This window comes from Saimiri boliviensis, chromosome 17 (genome assembly GCF_048565385.1).
Source record: "Saimiri boliviensis isolate mSaiBol1 chromosome 17, mSaiBol1.pri, whole genome shotgun sequence".
Lineage (NCBI taxonomy): Eukaryota > Metazoa > Chordata > Mammalia > Primates > Cebidae > Saimiri > Saimiri boliviensis.
The window spans coordinates 4,017,060-4,029,778 of record NC_133465.1 but is presented as its reverse complement, the minus strand read 5'-3'; the positions used below and the strand labels follow the sequence as shown (position 1 = coordinate 4,029,778).

The window sequence follows — 12,719 nt, the reverse complement described above, 5'->3', positions numbered from 1 at the left end:
CAATGATGACAGACATTACTGAAGTTTGGTAATATTTCCTTCTTTCCCACCTCTGGACATACAAGATAACTGTACTTCCCCATCCTCTTAAAGTTCTAACCTAGTAGTCTGTAACAGAACTGTCTATGATGATAAAAATGTTCTATACCTTGTACTGTCTAATATGATAATGTGGCTACTGTAACTGAGAAAATGAATTATAAATTTTATTTAATCTTCATTATTTTAAATGTAAATAAAAAACACAGCTAGTGACTATTGGATAGCACAGTTACAGCTCATGAGTCGTAAGCAGAAGTGACCACCATGAAATGCCCAGTGTCCCCTGACCCCTGCCACGGTCACCTAGAAAAACTCAGTGGTGAAGCCTTCTCTAACCTGGCTCCTTGATTGGATATAACATGGAACAGAGGCTCCTCAATCTGTGATAGACAATATTTAGCAATCATTTAGCCTGAAAAGTCACTAAATGTACCAAAAAGAAAATACAGAAGTACGAATCTTTGCAAAGACCAAATATTACCCATAAAAATGTCAAGAAGCTCCTATGGCACATGTGTAGCTGGTGGTGAAGAGGAAGAGATGCAGCTGCTGGAGATGTATTCTTTTCTTTTCTTTTTTTTTTGTTTATGTTTCAAGATGTATCCTAATTTAAATGTAATCTAATAATGAAGGGTGGATAACCTTGGTGTTCTACTACCTGCTTGGAAAAATAACCCAGAAAGGAATCTTAACACATTTTGTATTCTTGTTACCATGTAAGACATTCCAGTATTCAAAGTAGTAATGATATGGTTGTAATGTTTTTCCCACAACGAAAAATCCCCTAGTCATGAAAGAGTTAAGAGAGACCAAAATTAGACACAGTTCATGTTAAAGGTTAGAAGAATAATCAGTCATTTGAAAAACACTACATAAACATTTTTCCGGATGCAATTTTCAGTCCAAGGATACATTTCCCAGTAGAAATCAGCAGCTAAAAAGGAAATCATTTCGTCTCCCTAAGTGCCAAATTGTATCCTGATTTTTCCTGGTCTGGCTCAACTTTCAAAACTAGTGGTTCAACTTCTGCAATCTTTCACCCAATGACTATATAAACATATCTTTACAAGACAGACATAATCCTTGGGTGGGCCAATTTATGTTGGATTATGAAAATACTTAAAATACAAAATCATATAATGACTATTGTCCTTCTGTTTTTCACTAAAAGGAAAGAAAAATCTATTTAACATAGGCAGTGGTTCATGTGAGACAACATGACACATACACACTGCTTTCTTTTTTTCAAATGTCCCTGAAAATAAATATTACTGACAATTCAGTAAAGGATTGCCGCACATTTTGGCAAGGTGATACGTAAATTCAGAATTTGCAAATATGCTTCTGATGTACCCACATGCCACAATGCACACACAATTGTAATGAATTAAACTGCTCACAGGCAAGGAAAAATTCTCACCCTTGGAAGTATTTTGGATCTTCTGTATTCGGTCAGAGGTTATAGAAACATTAGTTTTAAGGATAAAGTAATCTTGAGTAAAAAGTAAAAGATTCATTCACAATTTATTACTGCTTCCAATTCATATATATTTCACATCATTCAAATTCCCAATAACACAATTCAAGCAGAATCTCAACTCTATAACTAGGAGAAATCATAAATTTTAAATCTTTGTGGAAAGGTAAACTTTTTCCACGTCTTCCTGAAATTCTAGAGCTTTTATAGTCAACTACAAGAGGTATCATGAAAAGCCTATATTCAACATTTAGCATGTTGAGGGGAAGAATTTTAACTTTCCCTCTAATGGATAAAGTTATGTAAAAGAAGACATTTTGGAAGTCTTTGGAGAATGCAATATAAATCATAGCCATAAGATCTGGAAAAGTCTGGTTGAACATTAAGAGATTCTCACATCTGTATCTATACATTCCCATCTTGGGAATAATGTATCTCCAAAACCATTCACAGAAAAATGTTGTAAAGTATTCTGTCCATTGGTAAGCAAAACTTAGAGTTGTAACCATGAACATTTTGCTTTCATCATAGATTATGAATTATATAATCAAATATCCATGAAATTATATGGGTAAAAATGTCTTTTTTGCCAATATTCTAAAAGTTATAACAAAGCAATGAATTTAAAATAGCTTATTTCTAGGAACTTTCCATAGTTCATAGTATAACTCTACGAATAATTTTCTGATGCCTAGATTAGTTCTCTATCCTTGCTCTGAGAAAACAAATATGTCATTGAAGCAATATGATCACACTATAAGAAAGGACACAGAATAATGCACATTTTTCTTTCACGGCTGAGAGAGGCTGAGAGTGGTTGATGAATGTCAGATTTCTCTAATTCACAAAATTTATCTGAGTACAAGGACATATTAGGAAAGTATTTCTGTGTTCAAGTGAGTAGCTCTCCCCAAACCAGCAAGAAGTATTTAATTAAATATTTTTGTTTAATTCTAATGGCAACAAAATGAAACTTTTAAGTATTTGCCAAAATTAGAAAATCTCTAGTTCTTCTGAAAAATATAAATATACATAGACATTCAAAACTAAAAATTAAAGGTTGATTATCTAAATCTACCTTTTTAGTTCAAATATTTTGCATTCCTTTCTGATTTAAAACACTCTCTTATGAAAGCCACCATTATTTATAAGTGAAGAAAGAAAAGGGAATTTGTCTTACATCTCCCCTCTCCTCACTTTGCCATTGTCACCTGTATCTATTTCCAGGAAGCCAATATTCATTAGGGTTAATCTGCCTACTAAATGAATAAACAAAGGATTTCTCTGTCACTAAGAGGCCAGGTGAGCTGATAGCATCTTCTAACACAGAAAATCATCTGTACCATACAGCTCAGGAAATTACCTGCTGCAATCCCACACCTGGGATCACTTGGCAGGCAGATCCATAATGTTGAGTAATATATGGAAAATGAACTATAACCATTTTTTCAAAGGGCTGAAAAATCTCTCATATTTCAAAACTGAAGAACATTTTAATATGATTAACTGCACAACTCACTAGGGAAAAACAGTGAAAAAATATCAAGAAATGCTTCCACATTTTTTTCCCTAAACAATAACAAGGTAGGTAAGAAATGATGTCAAAATACTACCATGCAATAAAATATGAATAACTGGCACAAAAATGCCAGTACTTCTAGGGATCTCCACGATCTTAAAAATAAGAACGGTTCTGCAATAGAATGTAGTTAACAAACGAAATGAAAAAGATGCTTTATTATATTATAATGCCTACTTTTATAGACTGACAAATTCAGATCAAGTAAAGCCTTGGTGGCTCAAGATACCAGGAAAAGAACCCAAGAGCAAATATTTGTTAGTAGATTAAATTAATGATAATATCACTCCGTGTTTCATTTTGTGAAGCAGAACCCCAGGTTTTACTGCCCTGTAGAAATAATTTTTTCCAGCTAAATAAGCCAATAGGAAACCACTGGTGTTAAAGAAACAAACACAAAATGAGTAAAAGAAATGAGGTCAAAGATAACTGACTTCTCTCTAAATGTTAAATAATAAAAAAAAAAAGTATACATATCCTAGATACAAGTTTGAAATAACATTTGGTAGCTGAAAACCATGTGGTATAAGCACATAAAAGAACTGGTTTGAAAATCAGTTTGATTACACACATGCGACTATAGCAACAAAACTCATTCACAAAACATGAAAACAAATAGTGATTAGTGATCGTTCTTCTTTCAAAATTATGTGCAGTTCTACAGAAGGTCCTGGGTATATCAGAGAATGAAATAAAACTAAATATGTCAGCATGTATGCCAATGAGAATCAACCAATAGGCTATCCTTGACACAAGGGCCATTAAGTTGCTGATACAGGTTCTATTTCTTTATTCAACTTTTAATCATTAGTTTGCATGTTTGCAGAGAAAAGAAGCCAAATTATTAATATAGGGCAGATTATGTATCACTCTATAGAGGGACTACAAGTAGAGAATTAAAAAACTTAGGTCTTGTAGGACTGAGTGCCCCCTCTGCCCTCCCTCAAAAAATTAAAATAGAAAAAAAAAAAAAAAAAAAAAAAAAGACTTAGGAAAAGAGTTTGTCAAATGTAATGACTGCCCACTCTATGTCGGGCCCCATATCAAATAGGGCTGAGTTTACTCAAGGGTGATAAAAAACAGATAGGGTCTTTGTCTACAGTGTATACTATCATTATTATTTTTGAAAACAGTTTCTTAGCTTCACAGGGGTTCCCTGGTTGTTTTTACACTGTCAATATGTCAGATTTATATAAAATACTACAAAACTATTGAGAAGTGTGTCAATTTGGGGGAACAGCAATATTGATAGGGAAGCCGGGGAGGTGTGGGGCGCCAGGTCACATATATGCTGTACCTAAGGAAATATAGAGAGAAATAAAAAAAGACTTACCCAGTGGCTGGGTGAAGTGGCTCATGCCTGTAATCCCAGCATTTTGGGAGGCAGAAGTGGGTAGATCACCCGAGGTCAGGAGTTCGAGACCAGCCTAGCCAATACAATGAAACCCCATCTCTACTAAAAATACAAAAAATTAGCCAAGCATGATGGTGGGCAACTACTCAGGAGGCTGAGGCAGGAGAACTGCTTAAACCCAGGAGGTGGAGGTTGCAGTGAGCCAAGATCGTACCACTGCACTCCAGCCTGGGCAAAAAGAGCAAAACTTCATTCCCCCCAAAAAAAAGATTTACCCATAATGTGGACTCTTTCACAGTCTTTATCTGTTGGGTCAGGTTTTCTGAGATAAGCCATTTAAACATAAATCAAATTAAATGCAAACTGTATGTGAATTCCAATAGCCGTCAGCTTACACTGTGGTATTGACAACAGATGCTAAATATGTGAACATCATATATACATATTCTTGAATTTATTTTTGCTGAGATTTTTTTTTTTTGGTCTATGTGGGAAAATTCAGCATGTGAGTTTAAGGAAATGTATATGATTTCCCTTTCAAGATCCTACAGAAACATATGGGAGCAAGATAATGTTTGTTCTGACCTGCCAAAATCCTGTGGAGATCATCTCGAATCCACATCACATTCCTGAGTCCTAATGCTCACACGGGGCTTTTGCATTAGCAGATGTGTGAAAATGCATGTATTCAGAGAATTCCCTCATGGTTTCATATCTAAAGAAGCTCCTCTACAACAGTTCTTCCAGCCAAAGGCTGAAATGACATCTCCAAGTTCAGTATACCTTCATTTAAGCCAGTGTCTGAACGGAAAAAATTCAGCTGAAGGGTTTGTTATCTGGCTCAAAACCAAGGGAAGCCTGAGTGAATGTAAGACAGATTTCAAAAGGCCTCCTATATTCTACTTCTAATCCTTAAGTCACATCAGAGACTGTAGTAAATTTTTACTTATTCACATCACAACTTCTTGCAATCAGATTTCACCATTTCAAATGCATCACTGGCAGATGCATGTGTATGATTTTAGTTGTGATTAAAAGTGGGGGAAAGGAGACTGTTCAATACTGTTCCTATTTCAGCTGTGGCAAAACTATGCTGAAAATATTTTTAAAAACCAATCTACTTTTGCAGAATTTCTCTTAAACTTTCTTTTGTAAAAATAGTATGTTTTTGGGCCTTATAAATATAACAAAGGCTCACTACAGAAAGTTTTGGAAACACTTAAAGAAAATTAAAACTTTTTATAATCCTATCACTTGGAGGTTAAACACTATTTACGAGATCTGATCTGTTCCCTTTCTGTCATCCATGAATGAATACTATAAAGTTGCATAAATCCATAACTACAAAATTTTTCATAATACTTTTTGTACAGTTTTGTACTCTTCTAAGTTCATTAAAATGCAAAGCAGTGGTTACAATCTTAAATAGACAAAAGCATTAAAGAGGGGGGGAAAAGGACATCTAGAAATGTTAAAAGGTGTATTTTATTCTATAATGATACCCTAACAATTATGACTATCTATATATCAAATAATACAACATTGACACCATATAGCAAAACCATAAATTATGATGAAAAGTAGAGAAAAACATTAGCCACATGAGATTTTAACTTCACCATTTTTAAGTCCACAACAGGTTATATGTCTGTGTATCTACATTTATAGCTCTCTCTCTCAAAAAGCATATAACATAATTAACGAGGTAAATCTAACCGATGAAATTGCAACTCTATATGCTGAAAAAAGAAAATAAACCCCTTTTTTTAAGTGCCCATGAAACCTTTACAAAAATCATGAAATATTTTTGCCAAAATACAAAATTTGGTCAAACCAATCTCCCGGATCTAATGAACAATTTACAGGAAATTTGAAACAAAAGGACACCAAGAGATCAGCAAAATTCAGTCTATGGGAAATGGTATAAGATAAATGTCCTGGTTTCCTCAACAAATAAACCATAAAGAGGTAAAAACAAGGAGATGGAGGATAAACCTACATATCAAAAGAGTCTTATGAGATATATCAACCAATTGCAATGTATAGATCTTATGTGAAACATGATTTTTTAAATGAGATAAAGAAATTTAACATAAATCGGAAATTAATATTAAATTATCATTATTAATTTTCTCAGGCATGATCATATTTTGCTTATAAAAAAGAGTCCTGGCTGGGTGCTGTGGCTCATGGCTATAATCCCAGCACTTTGGGAGGCTGAGGTGGGCGGATCAATTGAGGTCAGGAGTTCAAGACCAGCCTGGCCAGTATGGTGAAACCCCACCTCTACTAAAAATACAAAAAAATTAGCCTGGCATGGTGGCACATGCCTGTAGTCCCAGCTACCTGGGAGGCTGAGTCAGGAGAATGGCTTGAACCCGGGAGGTGGAGGTTGCAGTGAGCCAAGATCATGCCACTGCACTCCAGCCTGGGCGACAGAGCAAGACTCCATCTGAAAAAAAATTTTTTTTAGAGATGTTTACTATAATATTTACAAATGAAATAACATGACATATGGATTTGTTTCAAAATAATATGGTAGAGTAGTGGGGTAGCATATAAAACTAGTTTGGTGATGGGTTGCTAAGGGTCAAAACTACTTGATTTTCAGGAGTACATCAGGCTATTCATTCTGTGTTTGCATATGTTTGAAATTTTTCATAATAAAAAGTTAAAGAGAAAAGAAAGGATGAACGTGTGTATGCACACACACACACAAATAAAATGTTGATAGCAAGTATAGTTATTCTTTTGAGAAGGTGCTTTAAGGGAAAGGAAAGATATGGCTTTTTAGCTGATACCACATTTACAACAAACCACTATTTGTTCATTTTTATTTAAATTTCTCTTTGGTGTAGACAGATGTCAGTTAATGTTAGCAATTGTTGAATCTAGTGAGTATATTTATATATTCACTGTACTATATTTAAAATATTCTGTAAGTTTGGAATTTTTCATAATAAAACGTTGTAAAATTCCTACTTATTCTCAAGTTAAAAAGTTATCTTAGCAATTCTTGCCTGTATACTTTCGGATATACTGAAGAATAATTTTATCAATATTCTAAATCCACTGGCATTTTGATTGGGATTGCACAAAAGTTCTGAATTAATTTGGAAATATCTTCAATTGTCTAATCAGTCTTCTTATTCAGAACATGATATATTAATTTATGTAAATAATTTTGTAATCTCTCTGTAGAATTTCATAGTTTTCTTTATATAGGCTCTATATCTTTCCTCTTAGGGTTATTTCTAAGTATTTTATATTTTCTGCTACTATCAGGAGTGAAATATTCTAAAGAACTCAACCATCTAATTAGCTTATACTTGTTTATAGAAGTAACAGGAATGTTTTGCATATTTATCAAGCGTATCATCTGTTGTTAAGTTCAAAGATAATGCTCTTGAATTTTCTAGGTGAAAAAACCATATTGTCTGTAAATGGCGATTTTTGTAGTTGTAGCTCTTCTTTGTGTTTTATATATTACTATCTTTTCTGGAACATCTAGAGTAATTGTGTAATGGTCTTAGTATGATTGCCTCTTTCAAGATTGTAGGAGCAATGCCAAGAGTGTTTCATATTAAATATGATGATGGTTTTGGGTTTAAGATAGCTATTATTTATTATTTAAAGAAGACATCTATTTCTAGTTATCTCAGAATAAATCTCATAAATAAATGTTGAATTTTATCAAATGCCCTTTCAGCATCTAATGACACTATTGTGTTCTCTTAGCAGACCAACAAATATTATACATTACAATAATAGATTTTATAATATGGGATAAATCATATTTGGTCATGGTAGACGATTCTTTTACTGTAATGTTCAATTTGGTTTGTCGGTATTTTATTTGGTATTTCTGAATCTAAATTAATATGTAAGATTCCTACATAGCTATCTTTTATGTATGTTTGTTAGGTTTTAGTCATTCATTTTTAAAAGCCTCTCTTAGAGGGGATTAGAAAAACCCTGTCCTCAATAGGTGTTAAAAAGTTCCTCAATGCTAATGCTATTTATTATGAAATAGAAAAAGGCAAGAGGCCACAGCCTGCAAGCACAAAGGTGAGATAATGGCTTCCACATCACTTAACTGTCAGCCTTGCTTAGTGTGAAGTGTTGTGTCTAGAGACACCCAACCAACCATCCATTTAAAAATATAGAGAACATTAAAGTAATTGACAAACATAGGAACTTTCAACTTTTTGGAAGATAATTTAAAATCCAAAATGCATTTTGGGAGTAGTGTTAATATGGAATAAGAAACAAACAAACAAACAAACAGGTTAGGACGAAAAACAAATAATATCTATTTCAAATAGCAGCACAGAATCCTGTGAGGTTAGTCCCCATATTGGTAAAGGTTATTGAACCTCAAGGTCTGTCTATGCCTTTGTCACAACAAAAGCTTGTTCTCTACTGCCAAATAAACAGGAATGTGCAGCCTAGCAAGACGGAAACTTTTAGACAATCATTGCTTTACCCAAACGCCACACAAAAGCTTGCAGCACCCCCACTACCCACTCAGGGAAAGGCCAAGTAGGGAGCCCAGACTCCACCATTGAGAGGCTATGACAAGGTGCCCTACACCTCCACTGGGGTGGTGCTGGAGAAGACTTTCATCCCTATCTGCTGGTAACAAGAACCACCTCCTAACACATGCATGCAGTTTTGGTGTAGAACAAATGGAAAGCCTGGATTTTCCCCCCTGCTTGGCAGTAAGGAGGGACCACTCCTTCTCTCCACTGAGGTGCTTATGAAAGAGGTCTAGGGGAGAATCCATTTTTGGACTTTGACTGTATCATCCAGCACTAATGCATTGTCATTGGGGACTATGTTGGGAGCTGGAACTCCCATCTCTGCCCAGTAGAAACCTGACTGGGTGTCAACAGTAGCAAGGTTAGGAAGCTGGGCTTCTACCTCCACCTGGCAGAAATAAGAGAGAACATCCTACTTCCCCTGCCATTGTGATACCAGAGACAGCCCTTTAAAACAGAAGGCTTAAATACAATTCATATCATAGGGAAACGCCCAACTTTCAACTGAAAATGACTCAAGATACCTCCAGCCAGGAAAATATCATAGCAAATGAAAAAAAGATAATCAATAGATATGAACACCAAGATGACAGAGATCTTAAAATTATCTGACAGACTTTTAAAGCAGCCATGATAAAAATGTTTCAATGCATAATTATGAACATCCTAGAAACACATAAAAATGAAAATGAAAGAAATGTATATGTCAGGTGATAATATCGTCAGTGTAGGTTCATCATTTATAGCAAATATAGTACGCTGGCGGTGGATGTTGATAATGGGCGAGGCTATGCATGTGGGGGGTAGCAGCAAGTATATGGAAATCTCTGCACCTTCTGCTTAATTGTACTGGGAGCCTAACTAAAATTGCTCCAAAAACACTCAAAGCCTCATCAAAGAAATAGAAGGTCTTAGCAAAGAAGTAAAAGATACAAAAAAGAATAAAATGCAATTTTTAATTTATTTATTTACTTATTTTTGAGACAGGGTTTTTGTGTGTCACTGAAGCTGGAGTGCAGTGGTGTGATCATAGCTCACTATAGCCTCAAACTCTGGGTTCAAGCAATCCTTCTGCCCTCAGCCTCCCTAGTAACTTGGTCTACAGGTGCAGGCCCCTCCACCCAGATAATTTTAAAATCTGTCTTGTAGAGACAGGGCCCTGTTTTGTTGCCCCAGCTGGTCTCCCATTCCTGGCTTCAAGCAATTCTCCTGCCTCAGCCTTCCAGAATGCTTGGATTGCAGGTACCTGGCCTCAAATGAAAATGTTAGAACTGAGAAATATCATAAACAAAAATAAAAAGCTAAGTGGATGGGTTCAATAGCAGAATGAAGAGGCACAGAAAGAATTAGTAAACTGTAACACAGAGCAATAGAAATTATCCAGTCTAAATAACAGAGGCTCAGGGATCTGTGAGATTATAATGAAATATGTAACATTTCTATCCCTTTAAGTCTGGAAGGAGGGGAGAAAGGGAATGGGTTGAAAAAGTATTTGAAAAATGATGGTTGAATAACATCCAAATTTTGTAAGAAACATAAATTGACACATTAAAGAAGCCAAATCCTGAACCTCAAACAGGATACTTCCAAAGAAACCCACTATAAGAGGCCGGGCATGGTGGCACATGCCTGTAGTCTCAGCTACTCTGAGGCTGAGGCAGGAGAATCGCTTGAACCCAGGAGGCAGAAGTTGCAGTGAGCTGAGATTTCACCACTGCACTCTGGCCTGGCTGACTGAGTGAGACTCCATCTCCAAAAAAAAAAAAAAAAACCCTACTAGAAGAGACACAATCATAGAGTAGTTAAACATCTGAAAAATCTTGAAGTCAGTGAGAGAAAAATAACACTTTATATGGGAAAAACAAAACACTTCAACTAATGTCACATTTGTCATCAGAAAACACAGAGGGTCAAAGACAGTGACAGTTTTTTTTTTTTGTTTGTTTTTTGTTTTTGGTTTTTTTTTTTTTTTTTTGAGTATTGAAAGAAAAGAACTATCAACCTTAAATCCTATACCCAGCCATAATATCACTCAGTAATAAAGGAGAAATCAAAACATTTTCACATGAAGAAAGACTAAGAATTTGTTGCCAGTGGTCTTACTCTGAAAGAATGACTAAAGGAAGATCTCTTAACAAAAGGAAAATTTGTGGTGATGGAACAGTTTGTATCTTGATGGTAGTAGTTATATGAATCTGCACACATGATAAAATGACACAGAAGTATATGTACACTTCAGACCAATGTCAATTTTCTTTCACTTCTGTAAAGTGTAGGGAGTAATAAGTCTGCTGGGAGGATGCACTTCATATAGTAGCATCATTAGGCAGGATTAGGGGCTTCCTAGATGATTTTATCCCTATTACATTAAGGCAAGACGGCTCAACATAACATGATAAACTCAAACATTTCTTCAACTATAGGAGTAGAGACATCAGCTTGTAAGTACAAATAGCCACCTTTTGAAAAGCAGTGTGACATCACTAAAAGAGGTTGAGCTTGATGCTGAAGAACTGGGAATCTAAATCCCAGCTTTCCAGTTACTAAATGTGAGACCTAGTAGAGGAGGGAAGGATACAAGGGGACGGGTCTTAGCTTCCTGTGTTTAAGAGTATTTTTGTCAGAAGGGAAACACCTGACTCTGTAGCCCTTCCAACTCAAGTTAGACACCATCTCTTTTGAGAATAACTCTAAGAATTCCCCGAAGACTGGTGAGGTGCTCCCATGGTACCACCGTCTCCTGCATGAACTAAACTTTAAACAGAGGGATGATTAATTAAAATAGAAGACTGATTACATAATTTATAAAACAGGCATACAATGGAAAACAATATAGTTATGAAAAACTGAGCTGGACCCAGAATAGCCAAAGCTATCCAAAGCAACAAGAATGAAACTGAACGTACTACATTACCTGACTTCAAATTATATTACAAAGCTATAGTAACCAAAATAGCATGGTACTGGCATAAAAACAGATACACAGATCAATGGAACACAATACAGAACCCAGAAACAAATATTTTTTTTTTTGAAATGGACATTTGTTCTTGGCATCCAGGCCGGAGTGCAGTGGTGTGATCTTGGCTCACTGCAACCTCTGCCTCCCAAGTTCAAGTGATTCTCCTGCCTCAGCCTCCAGAGTAACTGGGATTATAGGCACTCACCACCATGCCCAGCTAATTTTTGTATTTTTAGTAGAGAAGGTGTTTCACCCTGTTGGTCAGGCTGGTCTTGAACTCCAGACCTCAGGTGATCCACCCTCCTCAGCCTCTCAAAGTGCTGAGATTAAAGGCATGAGCCACTGTGCCTGGCTTAGAACCCAGAAACAAATCTACTCACCTACAGTGAACTTAATTTTGACAAAGGTGTCAGGAACATATATTGGGAAAAAGTCTCTTTAATAAATGGTGCTGGGAAAACTGGATATCCATGTGCAGATGAACAAAACTAGACCCCTCTCTCTCACTATATACAAAAATCAAATTAAAAAATGGATTAAAGCAGGGTGTCCAACCCCCACGTTGTGGACCAGTACAGGCTGTGGACTGTTAGGAACTGGGTCACACAGCAGGAGGTGTACAGCCTCAGATGATCCACCCACTGAGTGCTGCGGTGGGAGTGGGTTGGGGGAGAGCATTACTACCTGAGGTCTGCCTCCTGTGAGATCAGTGATGGCATGAGATTCTCATAGGAGCAGGAACCCTATTGTAAACTGCATGTGAG

At 35.9% G+C, this 12,719-nt stretch overlaps 1 protein-coding gene across 9 annotated transcripts in view; it reads right to left on the bottom strand.

Annotated features, from left to right (window-relative positions):
• BCAS3 (BCAS3 microtubule associated cell migration factor) overlaps positions 1 to 12,719 on the bottom strand; it is a 661,861-nt gene that overhangs the window by 259,349 nt on the left and 389,793 nt on the right. Inside the window, exon 24 of one of the 9 annotated variants that reach the window (XR_012514510.1) lies at positions 1 to 12,719. This exon is cut by the window's left edge and continues 28,455 nt beyond it; it is cut by the window's right edge and continues 22,414 nt beyond it. The exons of the other annotated variants lie outside the window; for them this stretch is intronic. The gene's annotated coding sequence lies outside the window, so the exon portion shown is untranslated. 9 annotated transcript variants of the gene reach the window in all.